This window comes from Anas platyrhynchos, chromosome 16 (genome assembly GCF_047663525.1).
Source record: "Anas platyrhynchos isolate ZD024472 breed Pekin duck chromosome 16, IASCAAS_PekinDuck_T2T, whole genome shotgun sequence".
Taxonomy (NCBI): domain Eukaryota; kingdom Metazoa; phylum Chordata; class Aves; order Anseriformes; family Anatidae; genus Anas; species Anas platyrhynchos.
This window is the reverse complement of record NC_092602.1, coordinates 5,965,619-5,993,062: the sequence shown is the minus strand read 5'-3', so window position 1 is coordinate 5,993,062 and position 27,444 is coordinate 5,965,619. Positions and strand designations below refer to the sequence as shown.

The window sequence follows — 27,444 nt, the reverse complement described above, 5'->3', positions numbered from 1 at the left end:
AATGAGCGATGAGGAAATAAAAAGCTTCCTTGTTCTTTTACTCATACACTAGACAATGTTATTTCCTTCTCTCCTCCTCTTTGCCCCCCATTAATGATAAATCCAACATGCAATTTTCTGTCATTTCAAAGCCCCATTTAAGTAGGGGTTTAATGAACGCTTACAAAGAGTAGGTACATTTATTGATACACCTGATGATCTGAAAAATGGGTACTTATGCTTACAAAGTAAGTGTAGTGGAAGCTTTGTGTTATATTTCAGCTGGAAATGGGTTTCTTCTCTAGAAACATGTTTTGTAGCAGTGGCATAGAATTAAGAGCGCAGTGATGGAGCAGTAAAACAGACAGGTTCAGCAGTGTCAATGACTGCAGGATGCAAAAAGAAATTGCTTTGACAGATAAACTACTTTTTACAATCAAATATAGTAAGTCCATTCAAGAAGCTCTAGCCTCAACTCCCATATTAATCAGTCTTTGAGAATAATGATAGAGGATTTTATGTGCACATGACAGTGCTTCAAGCACTCCTGCTACTCCTTTTCATTAGCTTGAACATAGTGATGCCTTTAACAGTTACCTGCATCAATGACAGATGAAAGTATTTACATATTTGTAAAATCCTGTATGTGAGCAACCACCTGTGAGCCCTGCCACTCTACCTGATCTCAAGAAATCTCCATCAGTTTTCAGATGAGCAGCTGAGTTTGTGAGTTGCAACTCATGCTGGGATCTCTCCAGTAAAGCAAAGTATCCAGCGAAGAAGTAAAACAGATGTCAAACCCAAACAATGTTGCTTCGTATTAGGGTTCAATAACACTGCTTTTCATAATTTGGCTTTCCTGTCTCTGTTGCCATCTATGTGCTTCAAGGAGATATTCCTCCCAACAGCCCTTACATTAATCCAGACTGTCTCTGTTGGCTTGGATGAGGTAGATAATGACTTAATCTGAGATTTGATGTAATAGTAAATGAAAATTGGCCCTGACATCAAAAGCATTTTGGGAAAGGGACATGGTCTTAATTATTGCCTGTAAACAATCCATCTGTTTCCCTGAAAAAAGGTTTTTAAAAAGGGTTCCGTGTATAATTTCAGAAGATGGGATCCTGTAATGTTTTCTGTTCGAGATGGCTCCTCATAATTCTTACTGTGATTGTCCCTCTTACATATACCAAAAACTGACAATTAATGAGCAAATGAGTAAGACCCACCTATCAGCCAGGCACTGGCTGTACTCATATAGCCAGAGAAACAATTACCTCACTATCTGCTTCAGAAAATGAAAACAAGGAAAAAACCAAACTCTTAGTGACATACTTGTTTTGAACATTGTGTGCATTTCTTTCCCCCTGTATCAATACAGTTAGCTCATGTTCTTTTTTTCATCAGGTTACAGTACATTTCACTCTGTCAGCATGATATAATTTGCAACAGAGGTGATATATCTCCCTTGTTGAAATAAAGGATCTTTTCATACCGCTTAACAAAGCTCTGATTCTAATCACATTCATCACTATTTGGTTCTGAAATTTGCTGGAATATTTACATTAAGGAAAACAAAGCGATCTGAATAGACAATCTGAAAGGGAAAAAAAAGCTTTACAGATTAAGATCCTGGCTATATCCAAATCCTTGAGAAGAGAACCTGGTAGAACTTTAAAAGTTCCCATTAAAACTCTTCACTTAGAGCTAATCTCTCTTTCAAAGATTTAGCAAGGGAAAGAAGGGTTTGAATGAGACAAATCACAATTTAATAACAGTTAAATTACTTAAGAAATACTTACATAGGATTTTGTCTTATCCTTTCACTTGGTCCAGGAATGATGGATTCATTATATGAATTGTGATTCATGAGGGAGGGAATGAGTAAGGAGGTGTGGGGGACATTTCTTTCAGCTAACAGCAATTAACATTTTGAATGGGCTCACTGTATACCTTTCTTACATGGCAATATTCATATTTTAGAATCAAGATAATTTTAGGAGTGTTTTCCATCAAATAATGGTCTTATTTGCCAAAAGTGATGCCTGTAATTGATATTTGTACTTTGTATGAAAAAAAACTTGTGAATGAGAATGACCAAATTTATACTCATGTCACCAGTATGCATACTTGTAAATTAATTTCTAGGTAGTGTTGTGAATGCTGCGATACCTTTTTTATATAATGGTCCTTAAGTTCTTTAAAAGCACCAATTACCTTATCGTGTAAGGAGTATTGTCCTTATTTCACATGCACAGACACTGAGGAGCAGAGCCATGCAAGGACCCTGCAGCAGTGACAAAGTTGTATTAACTGTTTATCTTCAGCTTGGAGAAGGGGTAAAGGAGAGAGATGCAAATCCTGAGTAGGGCAGATAAAGTGGATGTAATATTAATATTTAGCATTTCTCACGTTACAAGGAACAAGGATCCATGGTGAAGAAATGCAGTAATTTAGTTTAAAACCAGACAAAACAAAGATATTCATTCTCTTTTAGACATTTCATAATTGAAACTCGAATTCATTGATGCAGGATTTTGTGGAGGCAACATGACTTGAAAGGGCTTAAAATATTCCATGGAGGACTGATCCACCGCTACTTATTAAGCATGATGACTTAGGTGAGTCCCTCATATAAAGATACACCATAAACTACCAACTGCAAGGGGCCAGGAGGACACGAAAGCAGGACTTTATCCTATGCATAGCCTATATGCAGCTCTAGTTTACCCAGCAGAGCAGTTGGTTGTATATTATTCAGGTGCCATAAATACACAGAAGTCAGGTGAGCTGCCCTGACATCCTCAGAGTTTTCAAAGAGAATTTCTACTTTGACTGGGAGCACGGGGATAAATAGGGGAACATTTAAGCAGCCCTCTGCGGGAGGTCTGGGTTCTGAAAAAAAGGTCACAGCATGGCTTTGGATTCTGGGTCCTCATCCTGGGGCAGGAACAGCCAAAATACCACAAGGATAAGCAATCTGAAATTACAAGATAATTTAACCACTTAAAAAAAAAAAAAGAGGAATAATTATACACAGCTTCTAGCCCCAAATTAATCTTAAGTCATCTTAAAATTCTTGACCCGCATCCAGTCAGCTTTCTCCTTTTCTCCCTGATCCCTTCTTCGAGGAGGAATGAAGAAACCATCACAGAGCTGCGCAGAACCCTGGCACACTTCTGGTATGGGGAAAAGGCACATCAGAAACCAGCCAGCTTCCTCTCCCTGCTTTCTGCTCTGGAGAACTTTGTTCTTCAGAGAGGAAGGAAGAAACCAGGTTCCAGGGATGAGATGAGCCTGTAAACTCTATGTTTGCTGTGGAGCCCAGCCGACGGCTGTCCCTCCTGAGAGCAGCTCCTCCTTCCCGCAGCCCTTCAGAGGGCGCAGGCCGTGTCCAGCGCTCAGGCCGAAGAAACTCTCCGACTGCATTCCCCAGCTCCGCCTGAACTTTCGACCCCATTGTATACTCTGATTACTGGAACCAGCAGGATTATTTCCACGACCTACTTTCTAGTATGTTTTGCTGCTGCAGAGTGATATGGCCCGAGTGCTACTTGATGCTGCAATTTTCGTGTGGCAGGAGCTGTTCAGCTGCCACATTAAAACTTGCATGGAATAAAACAGCGCTCCTCAACTCTCTGCAAATACGTGACTGTTATTTCCAACAAAACAGCTGTTAAAAAAGCAAGCTTTCTCCTGCTGGAAGCGCCCAAGACACTGCAATAAACAGTTTTTGAGTGGTTCCTCAAACTCATCGACCCTGAAGTCAGAAAAACGGAGAGACAAAGCCAAAGAGAGTTTTCTTCATGGCTTTATTAATTAAGCAGCTGCTCCTGAGGGATTAGTAGGTGTACGCCCTGCTCCAGAGGCAGACGTATGTTCTGCCCTTGATGCACAGCAAGGCATTGTCTGTGTCACATCCAGCTACCAGAACAACGGCGCCTCTGCAGCAAGGCATCTTCTGTCCCACCTTCTAATCCTCCAGACTCTAATCCTTCCCCTTGTCTCCCAATACATCTTCTTACATTTAAGTTGTCCTCAAATTGCCCTGGCCTCTGAAGTTTGTCATTTCAGATGAAACACCCTAATAAGCAGTGCCATTCGCATCCTTTGGCAGGATGGATATGAAAGTGGTATGTTTGCTCCTTGTGAGACTGAACCTTCCCAGTTACACACACTGTAAGAAAGGTAACATTTTCACCCTTCCAGATTGCATCCTTTCTGCTGCCCTCAACTCTTGAATTCCTTTCACAGAACTGTAAATAATAGATAGTGTCAAGATTCCCAGCAAAAGACTACAGAAGCCTCTTGTGGTTCAGCCAAAGAGTACGGACCCTTTGACAGAGGGCACGTGTCTGTGCTGCTGTGTAAGCATGGGGCTCTTGAGCCCTGCTAAAATCAGTGGAAGTACCGTGGTAGAAAAGAAAAGCTTATCAGGAACCGACTGTTTTATAGGGGGGCTTGCTTTGGTGACATTATGCAATAAGTGCGTAATTCTTGGCAAAGCCCTACCTTTATTATAAGTTTTACTAGGTCTGCCTAAACCTTAAGTAAGTCAGGCAGGAGGTGACCCAGCAGAGCTCAGCCTTTCCATTTGACTGCCAGGGTTAAACTGATTTCTCTTCTACTTAAAGTTTATTTCCAATATCAATGCAGCTGAATTTTTCCTTGTAATTCTGAGTATAGTTTTAATTGCTGTCTGAAGAGCCGCCACCCAGCAGCTTATCTACATTACTGCTGCTTGACAGGACTGTAAAAGGAGAGATAAACCCAATAGCAGGAGGTCCACTGCCTTAATGGCCATTGGCTTCAATAATTAACAAGCAAGGAAAAGAAAAACAAATACTGAGCACCAGGCCAGTGGTGCTGGCCTCTGAAGAATCGTTGGTGCAAGGACGCCTTCTCACTGGTGCACTGATCAGTCACACAGCTTATTTCTTTTTCATGTGATGCCTCTTTCTTCCCCAGAAATCTCTCTGCTTTCTAATACCACGATGTCCCTGCATCTCCAGTCAGAGTCCCAGACCTTCATCCCAGCCAGAATCCCTGCCCACCTTCCTGCAGCCCACACTCCTCTCCCTGTGCTTTCTTCTGCCAAATTTCCTGCAGCAGACACCACTCACACACAGTCCCTGCAGTTCGGGTCCCTCCGCTGCCACAAGGGCTCTCCAGCTCCCTGTCCTCTCGGAACCAAAATAGCTGTAAGTTGCTCTTCATAGGAGAATAAATCATCTTAGTATCATGTGGAGATCCTGAAAGATTATATGAACATTTAAAATAATAGTTTAAATGATTAAAATAATTGGTTTTGTCCACAGACAGTTACTTTCTGTTGCTTTGTGTTCTAAGTCGAATAATTCCTTAAGCACTACAGGTACGTAAAAAGTTGAAAAAAATGTATGAAATATCTCTTAAAGGAAGCAAAGAAGCAATATCAAACTACACAAGAAAACTCTGAATAAGGCAAACATCCTGGGGTTATGATAAAGCCAAAAATGACTTAGTTATTCCATCAAGTGAAATTCACTCCTTAGTTTACCTTGAGCTTCCTATATCACCCAAGGACAGGGAATTCATACCTCCTCCTGGAGGTACACTGAAATCCTAACACTCTTATTCCAACAAAGAGGTGCAAAAGCTTTCAGGAGGGTTGTGTCCTGAACATAAACTTCCCAGGCTTTGTCCAAAGCAGAAATCACTGGTGAATAACCCTGAAGCACTGCACTGGATTAAGCTCGAGGACATTTGCAGAGTGCGCAGGCTAAATTGCTTCCAAGTTTGGCTATCTCTGCAGTCACACTGCTCTGGAGCAAGTGAGTTGGGATGCTTTCTGCAGACCGCTGCCATACTCCCTGAGGGGCGATTGTGAGATTTTGCAACAACACTGGGGTACCAAGGGAATTAGATGCGTTGTTTTGGGCAGTTTGCATCCACACTGACCCTAACACAGAGTGGGATGAAAGAATGCACAGAAAATGAAACTAATCTAGACGGTATTAGGCAACACTGTGAATAGTTTAAGCACTTCTACGAAGCACAAGGAAACACAGTAGCGGGATCTGTTTGTTCTTCTGGGGTAAATATCTCCGCTGTAGAAATCCATAACAAACACTCTGTAAAGAGTTATAGCCCTGTGTACTCCAGATGGCCCCTGGCCAACATCACTTACTCTGTAGGAGCCTCGTTGGAGATGTTTTTGGAACCAGTCTTGACTGACTGACACTCATCCTTCTCTCTCCTGCTATAAAAAGGAAGGATACATTTGCCTGCGTGTTGTTTTTAAACAAGCTGCTTTTGATAGTGTTATGGAGGAGAAATAACTGTACACATTATTAATAAGCCACTGAAAATAAGGTAGCATATCTGGAGTGTCTACTTTTCAGCCTGTTCATAACTGGAGGGAAATACTTTTATTGCCATGTTGTCAATTCCAGAATTAGTCCCCAGATTTTGGCTTGGGTTGTTCTTCCTCCAAACCTTCAGAGAAGAGAATTCATGCAGCTATTTTCTGGAAGCAGAGCATGGTCAGAACACAGGACCTGGACCCAAGATACGAAGTACAAGAGACTGAGCAGGCACAGGACAAGATGGTGCACTGCCCTTCTTGAAAGTCTTTCCTTTCCAACCCTGCTTTTAAAGCCACTCCATCATCACATTTCCACACATGTATAAGGCTGCTCCTTCATTTGTGAAAGGGATGAAAAGTCATTAAAGTTCTCGTGATGTTATCTTTGTGCTTCTTCTTTCCCCCATACTAACACCAGTAGGATGCTCAGGACCCAGAAACAGGAAACTCTGTCATGAATTAAATGTGTTTAGGCTTAAATGACTTTAAAGCATCCGGTTCCAATAAAGCTATTGCAGTATTTCAGTTTTATGGTACATACAATTAACATGCACTCTAAGTTCACTGAATGCTTCAATAAACACGACGGTTTGATGGGCTTTCTTCTTCCACCCTAGCAATAGTTTAACTCAGAAGTAGCCATTTCCTCATAAAGGGATATGAGACGTTCAGTCTCTGGGGGTGCAGGTGCATGGGAACACGAGAGAACCTTGTGGAAATCACAGAGCAGCGATTGCTGTTTTGTTCAGGAATTTGTCAGGGCTCCAAAATGAATGCTCAGATGATCAAGCTGCCAAGCAAGAGTGGGTAGAGGAAAAGGGTGAAGTAGGAACTCTGAGCTGCACTACAAAATTCCAGAGTGACATAACAAGTGAGCGTACTGAAGTCCGTATATTTTCAGTAAAGCAGCCACAAAATATGTCTCCTTGAAACTCATTTTCATTGCTGGGCTGCAAATAAACTTTGTCTTCCATGTCTGTCTTTGCAACAGGCTTTTCCTTATGAATATAAAGGGCTGAGGTCCTCCCTCTGCTAGGTGTTTCCTTTCTCATGTGCTGGAGAGCTGTTCCCAGGGCTGTGAAACCAAGAGGGAGATGTGAACAAGGATGGCTGGGGACAGAGCAACAATTAGAGGAGAGCCTCCTAATGAGCTAACAGGCTCACATGGATCTGCTTTCCTACGTATGTTGCTACCTTTAGGCTTGAAAATACTATTTTACAAGGAGATTGGACTACAAACACCTGAGCCAAATTCTTGGCCAGGGCTCAAAAAACACAATCTGGAAAAATAATAATAATAAATAAATAAATAAAGATGCATAGAGAGAGAGTTTTCCTTTATCTACCTGCATTCTCCTGGGAATAGGAAAGCCATTCTGAAGTTTTCTTCTCTAAGCTACTGACACCACACTTCTCCTCCCCTTGCTTTTTTTATTTTTTCTTGAATGATGACAATGCCATTGTCATCATTCAAGAAAAGTTAATTTATCCACCCTGAATTTACTTTCTTTCCAAGACAGTAATTTCAGCAGGCATGGCTTAGAACTGGATCCTCCTGCCAGCACTGCTATTGGTCTGCTGTGACCTTAGGCAAGTTATTTAACCTCTGAATGTCTCAATTTGCCAGTCCGATGAATGGCGATGAAAACTGTTTCATGATAATACACTTTCTTAAAAAGTTATTAAATACCTTGCAATTACTGGATAAAGATTATTTTTAGCTGTTCAGCAGAATTCCTTCTCTTACCAGACATTGTAAGCAGCTACTGCCCAAGCCTGGAGCCCAGACACCTCTTGAAGTGACAAGCTAATTTTCTCAGCAGAACACCACCACCTTATGCACATGTCTCAGCTTTGTGTCCTCCTTTCCCAGACACATGGTCTTTTCTGAATTCATTTCTTAAGCACAGTGAAATACATGTTTCTGGCTGCTGAGCCAGACAGTACTTGTTTCTAGGTCAACCAGCCATGATAGCTGATTTGAAACGGGGGTGAAATAAAAGATTGGCGTATTTAATTTTTTAATGTAACAGTGTTCCATTCATTCCCTCTTTCCAATCATTCACCTTCAGGAATCATCTTTGATTCTGCTTGCTCTTGTGTAATGCTCAAATTACCACCAGCTGATCAAATAGCACAGTTTCTAAGCAGTGACCCCAAATTCTTGGAGAGCCACAGAAGACACAGAAATGTGACCTGACCTGCTTAACCCTGTCTGACCTTCCTTGCCACGCAGTCTGACCTGACCTCACTCCTTTTATTCTTCCCAACACACTTTAATAGAATCCACCGGAGGAAAGCAGTGGGGGGAGAAGTAGTCAGCCTGCCTTAACGTCTTACTTCAGAGAAGTGTTTCCTTAGCTAAACATTATAACTCTCAACAGTGATTTCCAAATTGCTGGAACATTACCTCCCACCTCGCCACTGTAATCAGCTCTTTGCTTGGTACATATTCGAGAGTATTCTTGAGCCACCGTGCCTTTGCCAGCAGCAAATTAGAGCAAACAGAACACATTCCTGCGCAAGAATTTCTCGGTATTGCAGAAAACTTCCTTATTCTGTAGATAAGAATATTTGGGAATTTTACCCATCAGTTTGATAGATGCTGCCACTCTGCTCAGATTTTTTGGGAGAGGACTTGGAGGTTTTGGTTTGTCCTACTGCTATATAATCCTTATCATGATATAAGAATAAGTAACCACAAAGAGTTGCAAGAGCACACCACCCCTGGTAAGAAAGGGCCAGGATTAGCAATAACCACACTACTGGAGTTTAGCCACTGATTCCTCATCACTTACTCCTCTCCCCGTTTCAAAAGCAGAGGTACTTCTGCCTTTCCAGGAGACCTGTATTTGCAGGCAAGCCTGAAAACACAGAGACATAACAGATGTCTCCCTTCCCTTTAAATTTTTGCTTTTCTCTCCACTTACATAATGCTAATTAATTTGGGCTGAAGATAGCAGAAATCTCCTATTCGTTGCTTCCACAGCATACATTCCAGCCTTGCTGCTCTCATAAGCAGTCTGATCAGCATTACTCTGTATGTTCCTGCCAAATGCAGAGTGCTATTTTAACTAAACCCCATGTCTCCCCTTGCCCCCATAACATGAAATATCACTGCTTTTGAATGGATTCAGCGTGGGATAATCATTTACACTAAGAAGTGCAAGTTGGTTTCCAGAATATGCACTCAAAAGCATTTCCCAATCACTATAAAGAAAGTTTTCTGTCTTCCCAAGGAGAACAATCTAAAAAATCAGGCACACACAGAAGTGAAATAAAACCATTGAAATGGAAGGCACCTATGCCAAGGAGCTCCAATGTATGGAAATTCACCTGCATGGTGAGGTTCTACCAGAGGGTGGGGAAGAACCCAAGGGAATATTGAAGATTGCATCTGCAAAAATGGGTTATCTCATGTCACTATGTTGATCTGGAAATCAGGACGATTCTGTAATTTTGGTATCACATGATGTGTGGGAAGAGTTGGCAACACAAAGCTCTAGCTCTCTCCAAACTCAGCTGGCATCAGGAAGACCATGCCTGGTTGGCAAAATGGATGCTATAAAAAACCAAGAGCACCCTGACCAGAGACTCCATCACACCCAGAAGAACAACGCTGGACTGAAAGAACCCAACACCCAAAGCTGGAGTCAGCATTGTGAAAAGCCAAGCTAATTTTTAACAGTCCTCATAAAGGGAGGTTTGGAATACAATATCGGTGTCCCAGCAGACTTAGAAATGGACTATTTTTTTTAAGAGCATGAAAAAGCAGACTTTGCTAACCAAAAGACTCCTCTTGTAGGGTGATGAGTTCCAGCTCTCAAGACTTTCACAACATTTCTTCCAATAGCTCCATAACGAAAAAGGAAAAAGTCATGGTGCTGGGCTGGATACCTCATTCTGCAATTTCTAACACGCACCACATCAAGTTTGCCTTGCAACATTTCTAACATCAAGGTAGTCTACAGATCCCTGTATTACCAAGAGCCTAGACATCTGTTTGACAACTGTGTGCTGCCTCCTCTTTTTTCTTCCTGCTCGCTTGTTTCATACTATAAATCCTTCAAGATAGACTCTCTGTTTTTGTTGTTTGGAAAACACATGTCACAGACATAATAACTCCACCACTGCCATCGTGCCACATCACCATGGCTTACTTCTTCAGCTTTTCACCACCAGGAAAAAAAACAGGTCAAAGTATGTATTTTATATATGAGTAGAAACTTTGATTCAAGAGCCTCACCCTAGCTGCACACATCATGCAAAGAGCCCATTGTAGTGAAGGACAAAATCTTACTCAAGACAAGACCTGAGCTGGAAACCAGAATCTGGAAGGGGAGCTGTAACAAGTCAGATGTGATATGCACTGACATAACTTCTCAGGGAAGCCTGCACAGTAAACTCTTCCTCAGTGCCTGCCAAAGGCCAGTGTCATCACTCCTCATGTTAATCTAGGAGCCCACAAAATAGTTACTCTTAATATTAATTATTTTTATTGAGGATTATTCTGAATCAGCCATCAGGTAATGTATAAGTTCCTGAATTGTCTTCATAATGCTCATTTTTTCTTTGCATCTATTGAGATATCCCTTAATGAGCCTAAGAAAGTATGATTGAATATTGGCACAGGAAGAGAACTTATGCAATGAATTACCTCCAGCGAAGGCCTGAGTCTGCTCCTTTTAGCATGCCTCTGCTAATCCAGTGTGCAAGACGTGCAGACCTGGGGATGAGCACACAGCTATGCCACTGTGTTAGCAAAGATCCCCTGTTGGACTGGATGAGAGAATGGAGAGGTTTTGTTATTTTTGATGGTTACAGAAAAGTACCTGGTAAACAGTACACATCCTATCAGCAGTGCAGAAGAAAGACATCAAACATGCAGAGAAACGGCAGAGAAGAATCTATAGAAAGCGGTGGAAAAGTATAGGCAGAAATAAACACAGATAGTATTTCCCAGAGTTTGATCAAGATTTCTTCACGCTGTGTTGTTTGGTCACTCTTTTCACGCCCAGATATTCCCAGTGTTTACACCTCAGGCTCATTTCGTACTTGTTCCTGCCTTCCTTTCCTGTTTATTGCCTTTTCCTACCTCTGATCTAATTCCAGAGTCTCCTATCCAAAAAAGTCATGAGCAAGCATGACTTTTTTTTTGCTGGCCTTACCTTCCCTGTTCATTTTATTTTTAACCATTTGACTTCGTATCAACTGCAGGCTCCTTGGGAAAGACTCCTGTTTTGATTTCATTCAGGGGGCCCAGCTGTGGACTGCTCAGTGCCCCTTCACTATAGCAAATATGTGTCATTAATTAAATACATTCTCAGCACTTCAAATGTTAATAGCACAGGAAAATCCTGTTTGAAATTTCAGGAAAAGAACCTGACCATCCTTGACTACAGATCTGCTTAGTTTGATTGCTCTTAGTCCTACTTCCCCACTTTTATACTTTTTATACTTTTATAACAAAAACTACAGCAGGTATTTCCTGAAGATATTTGCTTTCTCTGCTTCAATGCCTTCCTTGGCAATTTATGATCTTCCGTGCAATATGTTTTTTCCTATTTATTCCCGGTTTCCAAAAAAATATATACATATATATAAACCTTCCTCCATTTATTTTTGTGTCAAAAGCCAGCCTAAATCCCTAAGTCTCAGCTTTCCAGAGTGAGATTTATTTGTCCTGACCCAGGCACCTCTGTCAGGGTGATACAAGGAAGACATCTAAGTTAGATCAAATGACTCTCCCTCTGGAATTGCCCTCTAGCCTTCCCAGACTGCAGGCAGAGCTCCTGGGTTATTGCTCAAGATGGATGCCAAAGCCCTGAGTTACCCAAGTGAAGTCCTCCTTAGCACCCCAAGAACAAGGCAGACAGCGAGGACAAGGACTCTCCATTTTCTGATGCTCGTGACCCAGAGTCAGACTCAAAGCGAAGAAAGGCACTTCCAGGATCTGCAACCTGGCAGCCCCTCTGCTGGACAGGCTCCTCCACCCAATTTGGTTTAAAATCCCAGAATCAGAACAGTTTGGGTTGGAAGGGACCTCAGACCATCCCATTCCTGCCCCCTGCCATGGCAGGGATGCCACACACTAGATCAGGCTGCCCAGGGCCCCATCCAGCCTGGCCCTGAGCACCTCCAAGGATGGGGCATCCACAGCTTCTCTGGGCAACCTGTGCCAGGGCTTCACCACCCTCCGAGTACAGAGTTTATGTCATCTAATCTAGATCTCCTCTCTTTTAGAGTTTTGAAGCTTTTTAATGAAGCAGAGATGACTTTCAGTTCATAACAACACTCAGGAGCTCTGACAGGTAGAACTTACCTTTCTTACAGTAGCCAGCCCCTGCTGCACCTCTGTACAGAAATAATTTGGGATTTATTTGTCCAGAAAGGGCCAGCCTTTTTGTGCATCCTACTCATCCTACTCACCTGGAAAAAGGAGTTTTAAGCTCTGATCCCTGCTTCCAGGACTGTTCTCCAAGTTCACATCAGCCAGTTAGTGAATAGTTTATAAAATCTCTTATCATATCTAGCCCTAGGGAGCAAATTCGCATAGCTTCTAGTTTACTGAAGTCCCTGTACTTACAGATCCTGAGGCTATCTTTAGACAGTTGTTCCCTCACAGCCTCCATGGACCTTTTGAATCTTCTCACAAGTGCTTGTCTCTTTGCAGTAAATAGACATGGGAGCAGAGATGAAAATTATTCTGCTTGAATCATTAAACGGTTTGGCCTCGATACCCTGCAGACAGCTTCCCTCTGCAGGAGCAGTATCCAAGGCTGGTAGCAAATTACACAAATAACCCAGTCAGTTTGGGGAAATTCATCCCTTGTTTTAGACCATCATCGTGCCCCAAAAGAACAGTCATCCCCTCACATTCAAGATGAGGCAACCAGAGGAGAAGAGGAGGATGCATTTTCTTTCTCCATCAACTCTAGTATTTCATCCCCTGTTTCTGCTTGCATATATGTGAATAAACCTAACAGTATAAGCTCTGAGAACGCTTTACACTGCGGTGTACTCCTTTCTAGAGCTGAAACTGATAGATACAGAGAGTTGCAGTATAGTGTTAAAAAGTGATCAGACTGTTCAGGATAGTCAGAGCTGGGCACTCCTTGTACCTGAAGCTGCAGAGGGAATCCAGGCAGGCAAAGCCCAAGAACTGGAACCTGGCCAGCCAACAGTTCTCATCTCTTGCAGAAAGTGCTAACATGCAACGGGAGGTCAGAGCTACAGCCTTAAATCTCACCAAAAAAAAAAAAAATGTCTCTTTCAGCACAAGTCTCCCTAACACACCAGCAAGAAGTGCTGCCTATCTGGTCCCATTATGCAATTCCTATTGCTCTTGCTTTGCCACTCGTACTCCCACGCCAGAACAGCACACACTGCTGGCACCAGCTGAGTTAAGATCTGCCCTTCGCAGGCTCCTGTGGTGTTCGCAGCACACAGGCAAAGATTTCAGGAGCAGTGCTGTAAAATGGAGGGTCAGTCTGTCAGGTGGAGGACGTCGTGCCGATTCCACCCCATACCGATCCGATGTGTAATTAGAGAACAGGGCTTGAGGCAGTGCTGGTCACAAAGAACCCAGTGCATAAGGCTTTCTTCAACGATGAAATTTCCTCCTTACCAAAGCTCACAAATAACTTTTTAAACCTTAAGCAAATAAATTGGCCATTTTTCTTGTCATACAGAACCAGTTTTTCTCAGCATTAAGCTACGGTGGCTCAGCTCATACAAAAATCTTGGGTTTGTACTGCTCTGATTCACAGGTTGCCAATGGGGAAAGAGAAGGAGGACGTTCAACTTTTTGTGTTAGCATGCACGGCACACTTGATCTGTGCCTGCGGTGATCCTGGCACCGTCAGGTATTTCTGATCTGTGGGACAGCCCCCTGAGCAGGTATCTTGCAGCACTCCCCTCAGCCTGACACAGGAGGTACAAAGCTCATTACTAACAACCAGGCAGCTGTTTTTAAAAGACACCACAGCAGACATACGTGGTGCCTCCACAGCCATTCAGTAAGCCTCTATCAGAGCTGGGAACCCATTCTGGGTCACCCAGAAGTCTTAGGCAGCAGCCAGACCATCCTTCCCCCAGCTTCCCGCAAAGCACTTATTGTATCCTCAAAAAATAAAAAAAATAAATTATTAAAAAGCAAAACATGTCTCAGAGTTTAACAGCCATGAAGGGGAATGTTCAGCCACAAAAGGTGTATTTTTAATAATTAATTTCTGCTTTATTTAGCACAGAAGCAACTGTCTTAAATCCTTGTAAGCGAGTTCTCTGAAAAGAGCCACTCAAAGAAAGTGGCATATAAACATTGTCATAGGAAGAAGAAAAGTAAAGAGTTCTATAAAAGCCTAACCTGAATACAATTGGGAAAAGGCTAAAAGGCTGGTGTGTTGTTGTTTTTTTTTTAACCACATTCACATTTTCTTCTCAGTTCCATACCCTGGATGCAACCTCTATGGATTTATCCCACTCCGTGCCACCATTTCCACCACCTGGAAATGTTCTCTGGGCAGCACTGCCGGGAGCCACCAGGCCTGCCTACCTTGGCCACCTCTCCTGACCACGCTGCGACCGCCCTGCTCCTCAGCATCCCTTCCTCTCTCTCCTGCTTCTCACACTGCCACCACCACTGCTGGGCTCTGCTGGGCAGCTACAAGAGAGAAAAAAAACCGAGTTATTTGGCTGAAGGCAGAGCAGGCAGCAGAAGTCGGCAGAGTCAGGTCTGCTGCAGGAAGTTGGAGGGGCGAGAGTGGGGTAGGGTGCACAATAAATAGCATAGAAAGAGGAAGAAAACTTATTTTTCTTGATTACTTTCCAATGCACTAATAAAACCTGCTTACTTCATTTACTCCTGAGAGAAATAACATCTCAGATGTGTTTTGCAACCCAGTTACCATAATGCCACGTTAGTGCAGGGGACTAAGAAAGTGGAAACATGTTAAAAGAAAAGACTGATCAGGCTGTCCGGCTCCATTAACCAGCTCACTGCCTAAACTAGACGATTACAAAGGAGAAATAAACTGCATTAGCTACAGATTTGTAGCGATAATTTAATTTTTGTACCAGCTTGATGCACAGCTACGGATTGCCGGTGTCTATTGCTGGGTACTGCACCTTTTTAGTTTCTCAGAGCTTTGGCTGGGCCTGGAAGCCCCAAAACCTTTTTGTTTCAAGGGTTGCCCTGAACTAAGAGTGAAGATGCACACCCGGTGCTCTCATATGGAGACACGGTGCTCGTTTACTGCAGGCCATGCCAACCTAAAATGGAAAAACACACTCCATAAATAGTAAATTCTTTGAGCCCCCCCAAAAAAATTAAAAAAAAAAAAAGACCAAAAATGTAAACGTGTATTTTCAGGGGTCAGAGTCCCCTACGATAGATTCTCTCATTCGTGAGCCTGGAAGTTACTGCTGACCTTCAAGCTAAAGGATGTTAAGGCAGGAGTGGAGCCATAAAGTGGGATTTACAGTCCAGGGTAGGTGCATTCCTTTCAACCTGCAATTTAATCTCAGCTTTCTTTGAAATAGTTTTATGGCATCTTTGAGTAATTTTATTTGCTTAACCAATCTTCAGAATCTATTTCTGAGGCATGTTTTCTAGTACATTTTCAATTATTTTGAAATCATTAGTTATCTCTTTGCTCTCAAAACCAATTCAGATTTCCACATAGACGATAATAAGGTGGAAAAAGTATTGACAAAATCAAGATGCCCCTCCACACAGGAAAGCTGAAGACCTGTAACTATGCTTTACTATGTAGAAAAAAAAAAAAAAGTTGGCTACTCCCTCCATATGTTGTTCTTTCTCAAGAGCAGCTTAGTAGCTGATATAAAAGGCATGTTGCAAATCAAGCTCAAGGTGCACATGACAGACGTGGGACTGGAATAACAAGGATATCACAGTCTAGGATTCAGATATAAAAGCAGAAGCTGTATGAGAACCATCATCCAGGATTATAAGGAATGAAAAATGTTTGCAGAACTGCAGGCAGCGTTGCAAGCAGAATTAATACTTGGAAAGGCAGAATTTGAGAGCTGCAGACCAACTCGCAGAACGGCATGAGGAGTTTAAGCCTGCTGCAGCCATCCTGTTTCACTAGGTACCCATAAATACAATAACCATAATCTTTTCCTTTGACTGGTCACCTCGTTTGTGGCAGTTGTAAAAGAAGAGGCATGACTAGCTGCAAAGGGGAGTTTTACATATGAGATAATTCTGCTCATGAGAAATAAATTAGAAACATTTGGAAAATAGGGTGTGTAAGTTATTACTGCCTGAGGGCAGCAGGAAATTATGAGAATAATAGTGTATGCATGTCTTTTGCCATTATTTACCTTGGCATTCAATAAGCCATGTGCAGTTGCCAGAGCAACTTCCACAGCACATGGTACAAAAGCTGTATGTACACGCTGCTCCCTCGCACAGACACCCCCAAACCTTGAAACAGGGCGACTTTCAGAAGGAACCTGGAGAGAGCCTGCCTCACTAGAGGTCTTCCTCGGTTTTGGAGTAAATAAATAACTTTAGGGAATCCAGCTTTCAGCTGAAAAACTGTTCACTGCAGACCCTATACTGAAACCTACACAGAGCCTTTAGCTGGAGCCAGAGTATGGCCATGGTGCCCCAGGAAAGATGCATTATCAACACTCTGCTAGCAAATGTTTTCCAGCAGTACCTGTCAGAAGTGAATCCGACGTTGGATATTGAATTCTCGGGGAATCTGGCTTCAGTTTGGACAGCCCCTCACGTCCTCTGCTCTCAGACACCGATGACCTAGGCATTGTCAGAGACCAAAACAGAAAAGAAACTGGAAATCATAAAGAGGGGAAAAGCCTGAGCAATCGAGGCAAGGGGCAGAGCTGAAGTGAGGAGCCCCAGGCTTGCTCTCAACGTCAGGCACCAAAGGACCTGGCACTTCACACTGAAGGCCAGCAGCTGGTTATTAAATTGCTAAGGTAACCAAAGGGATGATCACCACACAACTCATTTTTCATTAACTTATTTAGAAGAGTTGCAGAGAAGAAAAAAAAATATGATGTAGACACGAGACCCTTCCCAAACTTACAAGACGCATACATAATATCTCAAGTTGTCTTTACATAGTACCTGGGCACCAGCAAACTGGTCATGCAGGACAATGCTGCTCTGCAGAGGAACTTCAGAACAAGAGACAAAACCAAGGAAAGATATTAAAAATTAAGTGGGATGCAAGCAGCAAGGCCAAAAGGGAAGGAAGGAGCCAACAAAATCAGTCGCTAGAAATGTTGGTTTTATAACTACTAATTGTATGGGGGTTTTTTGAGGTGGTCTTAGGAAAAGAAAACGCCTTAAGCTGTGAATGGGTTTTATGGTTGTGGATTAAATATCTAACAATACTTAGTGGGTGTACACTGCTGTGCAAAAGGAGACTAACAATTGCAATGCTGCAGTCTCTCTGGTTGTTTACTCTACCATTTACTGAATTGTGGGTTAACGCAAATGGGAGGCATTCAGAGCACATGTGTTTAGGAAAGAACAGCAGAAGATCAGAGCTCTGTAACCTGAAATGACAATGAGATGAGTTACAAGCCTCAGCACAGCATGCTGGATATGAAGTACAGGGGAAGAGGGAACACCAGGGTAGTCCAGCACAGAGTCTGCTAGAGAACAGGGCTTCAGCATCGGTGTGGTGCCAGCGCTGCTGCAGAGCAAGGGTTGTGCACAGGGCCCCTCTGGAAACCTGCATTGGCTTGATAAAACTAGGACAAACCGCAACGTTGTGAAGTTACATCCAATGGAGAAAAATCTCTTCCTTTTCTCTTATAAATAATACCACATAGCGAGGTTATCCTCAGAGTCACATCATTTATTCTAATGAAAACATTCAGATTCTGAAAAGAAAAAGGGACACAGTGTTAAAGATGAGCAGGAGACCAGTGAAAGAGACAAATTAGTTATTGCCAGAATTTTTCATTAGTTATTCTCACACACAGTAAAGTTCTCTTTCCCTGTGCTCTCTGAAATTTATTCCTCATTTTGTGTTTGACCCTAGGATCTCAAAGTAGTTTAGAAAAATTAGCCAGTGGAAAAGCTGCTGGAAGACAATAATATAAATAAATGACTTGGGTTAGGGGTTTTATTTGTGTGTGTGTGTGTGCGTGTGTGAAAAACAGTGAATTTTCAGAATTCATGTGTGGTATTTGATTTTTTCCTTTTCCTGTTGCTTACAACAAAAGCTGTTGTATATGGGTAAGTGCTAGTGCTTTGTCCACTCTCTAGATCTTGTAATGAATCTCAGTTTTATAACTTCTTCTTAAAGCCCCAGTTTCTCTGGCCACAAGACTGTCCAAGAACCTTTGTTTCATGAGAAGGAACTGTAAGTATATTTGTTTTTTTTTTCATTTGTGGAGAACAGTGGAAAAAAATAAAAGAAAAGAAAAAGAACCACGGTTTCATTAATCTCATGTGGGGTTTTGTTGTTGATGTTGTTTTGGTTTGGTTTGGTTTGTTTGTTTTTATAATATTTTTTTTAAATGTCCTGGTAGAAGATTTTTGATTGCTTGAGGTTGAAGTATGGATATTAGCTTATGCATGGTCATGTCTGACACATACAGGGGTATACGTGAATGCTCCTACCCAAGCTACAGCGTTTGCCACAATTCAGTTTAAAAAGTATCACTTGGGAAACACACAAAGCATTATGTAACTTCAGGGGCCTGACAAAGTGCAAAAAAAAAACAAACCAGCATTCCACAAAACAGCCCATATGCCAAAAGCTGCGGGCACAGAGCAATGAATGGGGAGATGTGCAATAGCTGGAATTCGTTCTTAGGAAGAGACAAACCCACAACAAGTAATTCTGCAAGCTGGGGGAACTTCTGGAGTGGTTCTGTGGCAGCTTCGCTCATCTAAGAAATACCGAGCATAGGTGACTTTCACTGACCTCAGTGGAACTGAGCACCAAGAAACCTTCTCCAGTTTGGTCTGTGAGCACTGAAAGCATGAAAGTGGCCCCAAATATTCTGGAAAAGTCTTACCTTCCTCTTTAGAAATGGCAGGATCTCTCCCCGATGGACTCTTTAGGTACATACCAACAGCTTTCAGATAGGAAGAACAAAACCAAGATATCGCAGACACCTTTCTCCTCTGCCTGCAGAAAGGCAGCCTCACAGGCCAGTTGAACAGAGTCTGCTTGCCACAGATAAGCCAGCCTGTGACTTTGTTTCTTCATTTATAAAGTGAAGAGAGTACACATTGACTCTGCAGGATTCCCAGCACATTCCTATAGGAGCTCTGAGATCGTCTGAGCAGGGCATTACAGTCCCAGGACTGCAGCCCCAGGCTCTTCACTTGCAGAGCGAAGGATTTCCTTGCACCAGTCACCTCCTGTTGAGCTCCTTCAGAAAAGGCTCCAGAAAGGTGGTGTCAGAGGATTTCACTAATAAAATCTCCTGCCTTTTTTCAGCAGTCAAGCTGATGCTAGAGTGCTTCTAAGCTGCTTCCTAAGCTGCTTCTGTGAACTTGCAGTGAAACTGATGTTTCATTTCTCTGTCCGAATACCTGCTATGAGCAGAGTCGGGCTTGGCTGTCAGAGTTTTAGCGACCCCAGTTGGAAGATGCCTCTCGTAAAGGCCCATCCATACTTCAGGATGCCTTCAGGCAGAGGCAGCTTCAGAAGAGGTCACTTGCACCAAGGTGTGCAGATGGGAGCTCTGAGAAAAGCCCGGAGGCATCGTGTGGTAACACTGGTACCTACAACAGACCTGCTTGTAGTCTTCTGCTTGCCTTGCGAGTCTGCATTGATACATATAATACAGAATCATGTCAGAGAAGCAAAGAAGTTGAAAACTTTCCTTTCATTTTACAGTCTAACAACAGCCTTGTTAAACTGAGGCAGATTTGAAGCAAAGTCGAACTGACAGCCTCTCTGGAAGGAGCCGAGTAGCAGGGATGTGATGCTCAGCAGGCTCGTCCCAAGCTGCAGGAACACCGTGGGGCTCCTGCGCCCTCCGAGGCAGAAATTACCCTCCACACACCGAGCAAAATCAATGAAAATGCTGCAGGGGCCTGGGGCTGCCAGCTGAGAAACACTCAGAAGTGCTATTTACTGACAGAAAGGGGACATTTTACTGCCTCTAACCTGCAACTAAGGAGGCACACAGGGCTGCTGGTGGAGCCACGCAGCGCAAGGGGAGGGAGCACAGCATCAGCTGCTTCCTATACAGCCCGGAGGAGTTTACCTGCCGGCACAGCCCCTGCTAAAACCAAGTGAGGAAGGAACAGCTAATGGACTTGATGCTCATCTCACATGGCTACTGTGCCTTTACCAAGCCAATACAGAGCTATTCCTGTTGAAATCAACAGAGATAAAGATTGGTGGCTCAGTGGGGAGAGCTGGTGGAGAGCTTTGGCTGGCAGATGGTAGTATTCAGCAAAGGAGAGCTGGTCAGCCCCATAAATTTTCTTCTCTTGCACACATAGTAGTACTTCTGAACAGATTCCTTGCAATTGTCCATGAAGGGAAGGACCTACTATTCACTAGACGTAGGGACTAAGGCAAAATCCTGATGTTGCCCAGTGGGCTGAACTGAATGTAGTGCAAGCAGCTGCAGCCACAACTGAATCTCTCAGGCATGTTGTTTGGGATCACATTCTGTCACTTGCTTTCTCATCTTACCCCTCTCCATGCAGAGGAAGACCTGTCTTTTTCCTCTCCTTCTTCTGAAGTAGTATTCAGTGATCACACACTCACACACATTACAGAGTAGCAGACAGAAGTGGAGAGTAGGCAGGCACTGGCAAGCTTCCCGCAGTCTTCTGGTGTGATTCATGTTCCTGTACTCTGACCTGGAAATCCTAGCGTTCATTCCCCTTTCACAGAAGAGAAGCAGTAAGATAAGGAAGAAAATGTCTAGACTAATTTTACCCAAATTAAATCTAAGGCAAGGTTTCCACTATATCGTACTTGTGTTTTCCTCCCTAGACCCATGTCATCCTGATTGCTGTGATGCGGAAAAAAGGATTATTTTGGATATTCAGATGTGTAAAAGCCAGACCACGGTGAAGAATTTAAGGTGGAGTAAATGGAACAAATTCCGTTTAAGACAGCACAGAACACATTAGACTACAACAACCAAGATAGTTGTAGCACAGATATATATATACAAACATCACATTTTGGAAGCTGGTCTTGCCTTGCAGTATTTTGTATTTTCCACGAAGATCCAGCTCCTGGAATCAGACAATTACAAAGCAGTCATCACTGTCAAATAAGAGAGTTTCTGAAGTGTGTAGAAGAGTCTGGAAAACAGAATCCTTAAGGGCATCTAGTAAGCAGAAAGAAGCCAGGACAATATCTTTGCTTCTGGGATCTGATTTATAACTTTTGTGCACTTTGAACGTTCCATAGTCATATAAAAGAAACATATAAGTCAGATGGAGTTCTTCTCCCTTAAAAATTTGAGATATAAAATAGTATGAAGGAGTGAAACTTCAGTGCTCTAAGTCTTTCCTGCAACAGTTTTAAGCTAAAATGTTCAGCACTTTCCAAAATTCATTCCTACATGCACACAGGGTGCATAAAACTTCTTTTTATTTCTATGCATATTGAATTCAAGCTCTCAGCTGACAATGTAGAAACACATAACCTCGGTCAATATTAATGTATTTTAATTACATATAACATAATACTAACTACACCAACTAGCATTGGAAATCATGTGTCCAAACATCCATGCATTATCAAGCAAAGCACCATAAAAATTAAGATTTATAACATTCTCACAAAAACAAGCCGAGCAACAATAGCATTAGGAGGTAATAATTTAGATGGGTACACCATGAAATTTCATGGAACTAACGGGAACAAAAAGCTCGACTTGAAAACAATGTCAGTGCTGCTTTTCTGTAAGAATTCCTTTGTTTCCTCACCCCATATGAACTACTGCATATGGCAGAACCCCCTGTCCCCTAACAGGATTCCTGTCTTCAGTACTGCTTCAGCCCATGAATCCATTGTGTCCCATCTCCCTCCATGTCTCAGGGCTGTACCAGACCTTAATCTCTTATTCTTGCACCCACATTCATGGTGGTTCTCTTCTCTTTGACGAAAAACCCAATACAGAATCCAAGGGATGCATATTAATGATCAGGAAGAAACAAGTATAACCTTCTCTCCTTAACAGAACCAAACAATTACGCTTGTGCTCATCATGAAGAAAGAGGAAATTGCAGACAGCCACGGGGCATGGAGTGCTTGAATCACCCCAGCTGTTTTCTAATTCTAAGATGAAAGTTTTCAAACCTTTCCCGTTTTAGAATAGTGGCAAAAATGATGGCATGCAGCCACGGGCTGAGAATCACTGCCCCACCCCACAGATGAAAAGCCTGAACATTTACCTCCAGTTTCCTTCTTCAGAAGACAAGACTTTTGTGGGGAAGGGAGGGAATTTAAAATTAAAGTTCCCTGGGGTTGTCTCAGGTATCCTTGTCCTTTGAACAGCAGGGAGATCAATCTGCAGCGCAATGCATAGGCATGCAGCACATACTAATGACTTCCCATACCACACAATTTACTGTTCTCACTTCTTGATAGCAAGGTTTAGCTTTAGTCCTTCTCTGGTAAGTGAACTTTCACAAATCTTCTGTTGACAGTCATATTCCTCTGTGCAGGAAAGAGGGGTTGTCTTCACTGCGAGGATTTGGTAGGCAAAGAAGACCAGAACTTTGTATCTGCTAACGCAAATGTGAAGCTGGGGGACAAGTAGAGGGCTGCTCACGGTGTGAACTATTGGGATGAACTACATGATGAGATACTGCCATGGGTGTGCTTCTCGTTTCTCCTGTTTCTCATCTTTATATTTAATCCTGGGATTTAAACCCCAGCCACTTCTGCCAACATCCTGCAAGTAATTTTGTACAATAGGAGCACATCAGTAGATCAAAGCACACACTAAATGCAATTCCGGAGTTTAGCTTTGGACTACATTTAGCATAGTTCTATGGACCAAGTACTCCTGTCACATATTTGGTTCAGGAATATCTGTAAGAATAATCTTTCTTTTGGATCTTTGTATCCCTGCTGGGGTTGTGCTGTTCCTGGAGCGGAGCTTTTGTGTGGTGACTCCTACAGAACCTGGTTAATGCATTCCAAAACCACTCCGATGCACGGCAAGTAGACACGATATGGGGACTTGCTTCCAAACTGCACTATTGTTCCATATCAAAACACTAATTCAGGCAAAGCCTCTTTCAGATGAAAAATAATCATTGATGCAGGGTCTCAGGCAAGTGGGATTCTGATAAGGGTTCATTACAATACCTACAACCACTACAGTGAGTACTGGAAGCTCTGTATCTTCCAACATGTAGCCATCCTTAATTTACTTAAGTCCCCAGCAAATCTTTCCCCAAACACAGGAAAGCCTCAGATTACATTCAGTGGAAAGATGGAGGGCTTATGGTAAGCCTATGTCTGAACAAATCGTATCATTTTCCTGAACACACCGTATCCCTTGTCTCAACAACGGGAAGAAACATTATTGTTTTGAAAAGTATTTGGTTATGTTCCCATGCTGTGCATAGGACATAAGGACTCAAAATTATTACAGCCTAGGCTGTGGTTGATAAATATCACCTTTAGTAATCTGTATTACATTGAGTGTGGATATGACACACTAAGCTGCCACAAAAGCAGTGATTATCCATTGTAAGGATAATGAGAGATGGAGGTGAAGGAGAACTGTAGTTCTTCTTCCATAATATTGGTGGGTCAAGAAGCTGTCTCTGCTTCCACAGCGTAACTGACCTGATCAGAACTTTCCCTGGGCTTCCAGTGCAGCAGGCCTGCTAGAATCCTACCCAAGTCCATACCTTTAGTCCCTGAATATGAGGAATAACAGCCGTACTGCAAGATGAAGAGCTGAATATACAGATTTTGAGAAAGGTACCAAAGCCCAAAGCCCATTTTGTGACCCACTCAGCAAAGATGCTGAATCCATGAAGGAGCTGGCAGAACTTAGGAACTGAGTCCCCACTGGCTGTGTTTCTAGAACTCATTTGTTGGTTGTGCTTTTTTGTTTTGTTTTGGTTTTTGTACAAATTTACACATATCACAGTACAGATATTACCAGGAGAGCAGAAGCTCCTTCCTTGGCAAAAATCTTCTTTGAGGTTTGTAAAAGGTTGTCAATCTGAAGAGAAGATTTAAACCCATTACCATTTTTCACCATAAGAACACAAAGAATTCCAACCTAGAGAAAAAAAAAAAAAAAAGAAAAAAAAAGAAAAAAAAAGATTATAACATGATATCTGCCCCTAAGAGCACCCAATACCAGCTAAACAGCATAACCTACATAGCTCAGGCTATCTTAGTGATCCTTCAGGATTTTGTACTGCTTAGCATTCTCCCTCTAGCAGCAGCTCTCAAACCACTGAAGGGCAGCAGTCTGGTTTAACACTGGCCTTGCTTAACTGGCTGCATTTGTCAGACATCCCCCACTCGGGTGAAATGAGATGAGATCCTGGATAAGAGCCTTTCAGGACAATTCCTTTCCACTCACCCTTGCTTGCCGCCTACAGATCTGCCTTCGGCAAAGATCTTTTCTGTATTTCTCCTGTCCAACCAAATCAGACACCCTGAGCTCAACGCTCTCTCTTTTTATCCTTCCACATCACACAGGGAAATGGGGAAGTGCCAAGGGGGCAAAGGAATTAGAATACTTTCTTCTATTGCATAGATTAAAAACAAAGGGGAAGAGGGGATGTTCTGCTGCTCTGAGCATATTTTTTTTTCAATCCCTTCATAAACCCCACCTATTTTTTTCACAAATTTAAGAGTCTTTTTTTTCACCTATAAGAAACTCCCACCCACTGTAATCTGTTATTTCTCGTGCATCCAGGTTTTCCATACAAAATGCTCCCCGGGTCTGAACTCCACTACTTCATTTACTTTTACATTTACATTACCTCATTTTCTTCATTTACTTCATTACCCCCTTTGGCACACCAGGAAAAGCATCCCTTTTCTTCAGGTCAGCGATCCAGTGCTACACTTTTTTTTTCCCTAAGAAAATCCCAAACATGTTTCTTTCATGTATCCTTCAATTGCTGACTGACAATTACTACTCCCACTCTTGAATATCAGCCTATTTATTCCTTGCATGTTGTACACAGGATGAGACTGTAAATTCCTCCAGGCAGGCATCTGCTTAACCTACGTGTTCTAAAAAAAATGTAGATTGGGTCAGACTGATTTTTCAGGTGAGGGGGAGTCAGGCGGAAAGAAAGGAGCCCTAGGATAAGGGAAAAAAGGAAAAACAAAGAGCAGTGGAATGAAGGGAAGAAAGGATAAATGAAAAGGGTTGCTGAAGAGTGGGAACAGAGAGGGAGCTAATATATTTGATGAAAATGCAACATTAGCAAGCACAGTGTGATTTGACAAGTGTGAACAAGCCCACACCAATGTTAAAAAGCACTACATCTGGCAATGTGTCAATGTTTAAGGCAGCACTTTGCTTCTCCTTCCCATGCTGGGTTTCTGCATCCTTGATATTCCCTCAGATCCACTTCTAAGCTGCTTAGGTCTATGGGAATACATTTTAGAGGTGGATTGGACAGGGAACAGATATAAATCAGTAGTAATTAAAGGTACTATCATTCTCTCCCTCCCCAGGTTACCTCGTTATAAAAGAAAAGATCAGCAAAACATTTCAAAACACTGATATACACCCAAACGCAGGGAATCATTTAAAACAGAAATGTTGGGGTTAACCATATGGCGTTTAACCTACCTATCCCCTTGTGGATATTACTTTTACTCCAGCAAATATATGGCAATGAGATCACTTGTCTTTCGGAATATTGCAACAGTTCTGGGGCACTAAATTCAGCAGCTGCAGAATCTTAACTAGAGCAGGATACATATGTGAAAGGAATTTTTAAAATTTCCTCTAACAACTTTCTTTGGGGACCCACGTTCATATTTTTTCGTAAGGAAAGCTAGGCTGTCCCCCTGCTACTCTGATTAATTCTGTACGTAGATCTGCATACAGATTTGACTGCAAGACCTATCAGTACATTTTATCTGTATGGTTATACACACGTCATACACACTTGCTATTTTCACGGATATAAAACCACGAGATATGTTAACAGTTAGTTTTTAGCAGGTTTATCCCATGTTGTTTTAGACAGGGTTTAAACATTCTACATTTAAACGTACTCAATCACCTTTTGTTCCTTTTTTACCCACAGGGGCATTGGTGGGAATTCCCTTGTTGCAGAACAGCTCCTATCCCGGTATGATCTAGAGAGCTCTGTATTTAATGACATGAACTACCAAATTGCTCACGGCCTTTGATTTTGATTATGGAAGCAAAATATGATTCCTTGATAGTTCAGTCTGCATGAATTGCACTCAATATTGTACATCATCAATTTAAAATAACCTAAATCACAGCAATACAAACTTCCTATTACTTATCTCTCTTTTGCTCCGGTACAGCTCATACAAGCAGACTGTTGTTTATTCTCATATGGTAAAGCATTTGGAAGCTATCTGTCATTTGGAGGGGGTAGGCAAGAAAGGAAATCCCCAAGATTTTGCATGTAGGGACAAATTCAGTCCTGGATTAACAGGTGCAACAGTTGTTGGTTTTGCCAGATTTATTCTAGTCTTGCAGGACAGAGCTATCATGGGCCGAGTAGAACAGATTTATAATTTAGATAAAAAATAATTTCTTTATACTTTGCATTCTGTGTCCTGTGCTGCTACAGAACTCTTCAGAATTCTTTCCTGTTAGACAATAAAATGGTTCTTGTGGCAACGCCATCTGATGTCACAGAAATGAGGAGTGTGAGGTCATAAATCCTTCAGATTTAAAAATAAAATCACAAAAGATGTCCCGAACTTTATGTATCTGTGATTTGGGGTTAATATTGGCTTCTTTATTCACTCTCTTTCCTTTTTTTTTTAATAATAATAATGTAAAAAAAAAAAAAAAAAAAAAAAAACAGTGGAAAGATTTGTCCCAGGAATTTCCTGTTGGCTGTTGTCCAGAAAACAGAGAATACCAGCAGTAATGTGAACAATGCAAGTTCCTCCTAGGCCTGCTTGAAGAAAGCTTCC

General features: G+C 42.2%; 1 long non-coding RNA gene across 1 annotated transcript; it reads right to left on the bottom strand.

Annotated features, from left to right (window-relative positions):
- Nucleotides 1-3,295: 3,295 nt before the first annotated feature.
- LOC106015780 (uncharacterized) lies at nucleotides 3,296-27,300 on the bottom strand. Its single transcript, XR_002400257.4, has 4 exons — nucleotides 17,014-27,300; nucleotides 14,880-14,987; nucleotides 10,983-11,104; nucleotides 3,296-7,400 (listed from the first exon to the last, which is right to left on the bottom strand). It is a non-coding gene; the product is annotated as an uncharacterized lncRNA (long non-coding RNA).
- Between the last annotated feature and the right edge of the window lie 144 nt (nucleotides 27,301-27,444).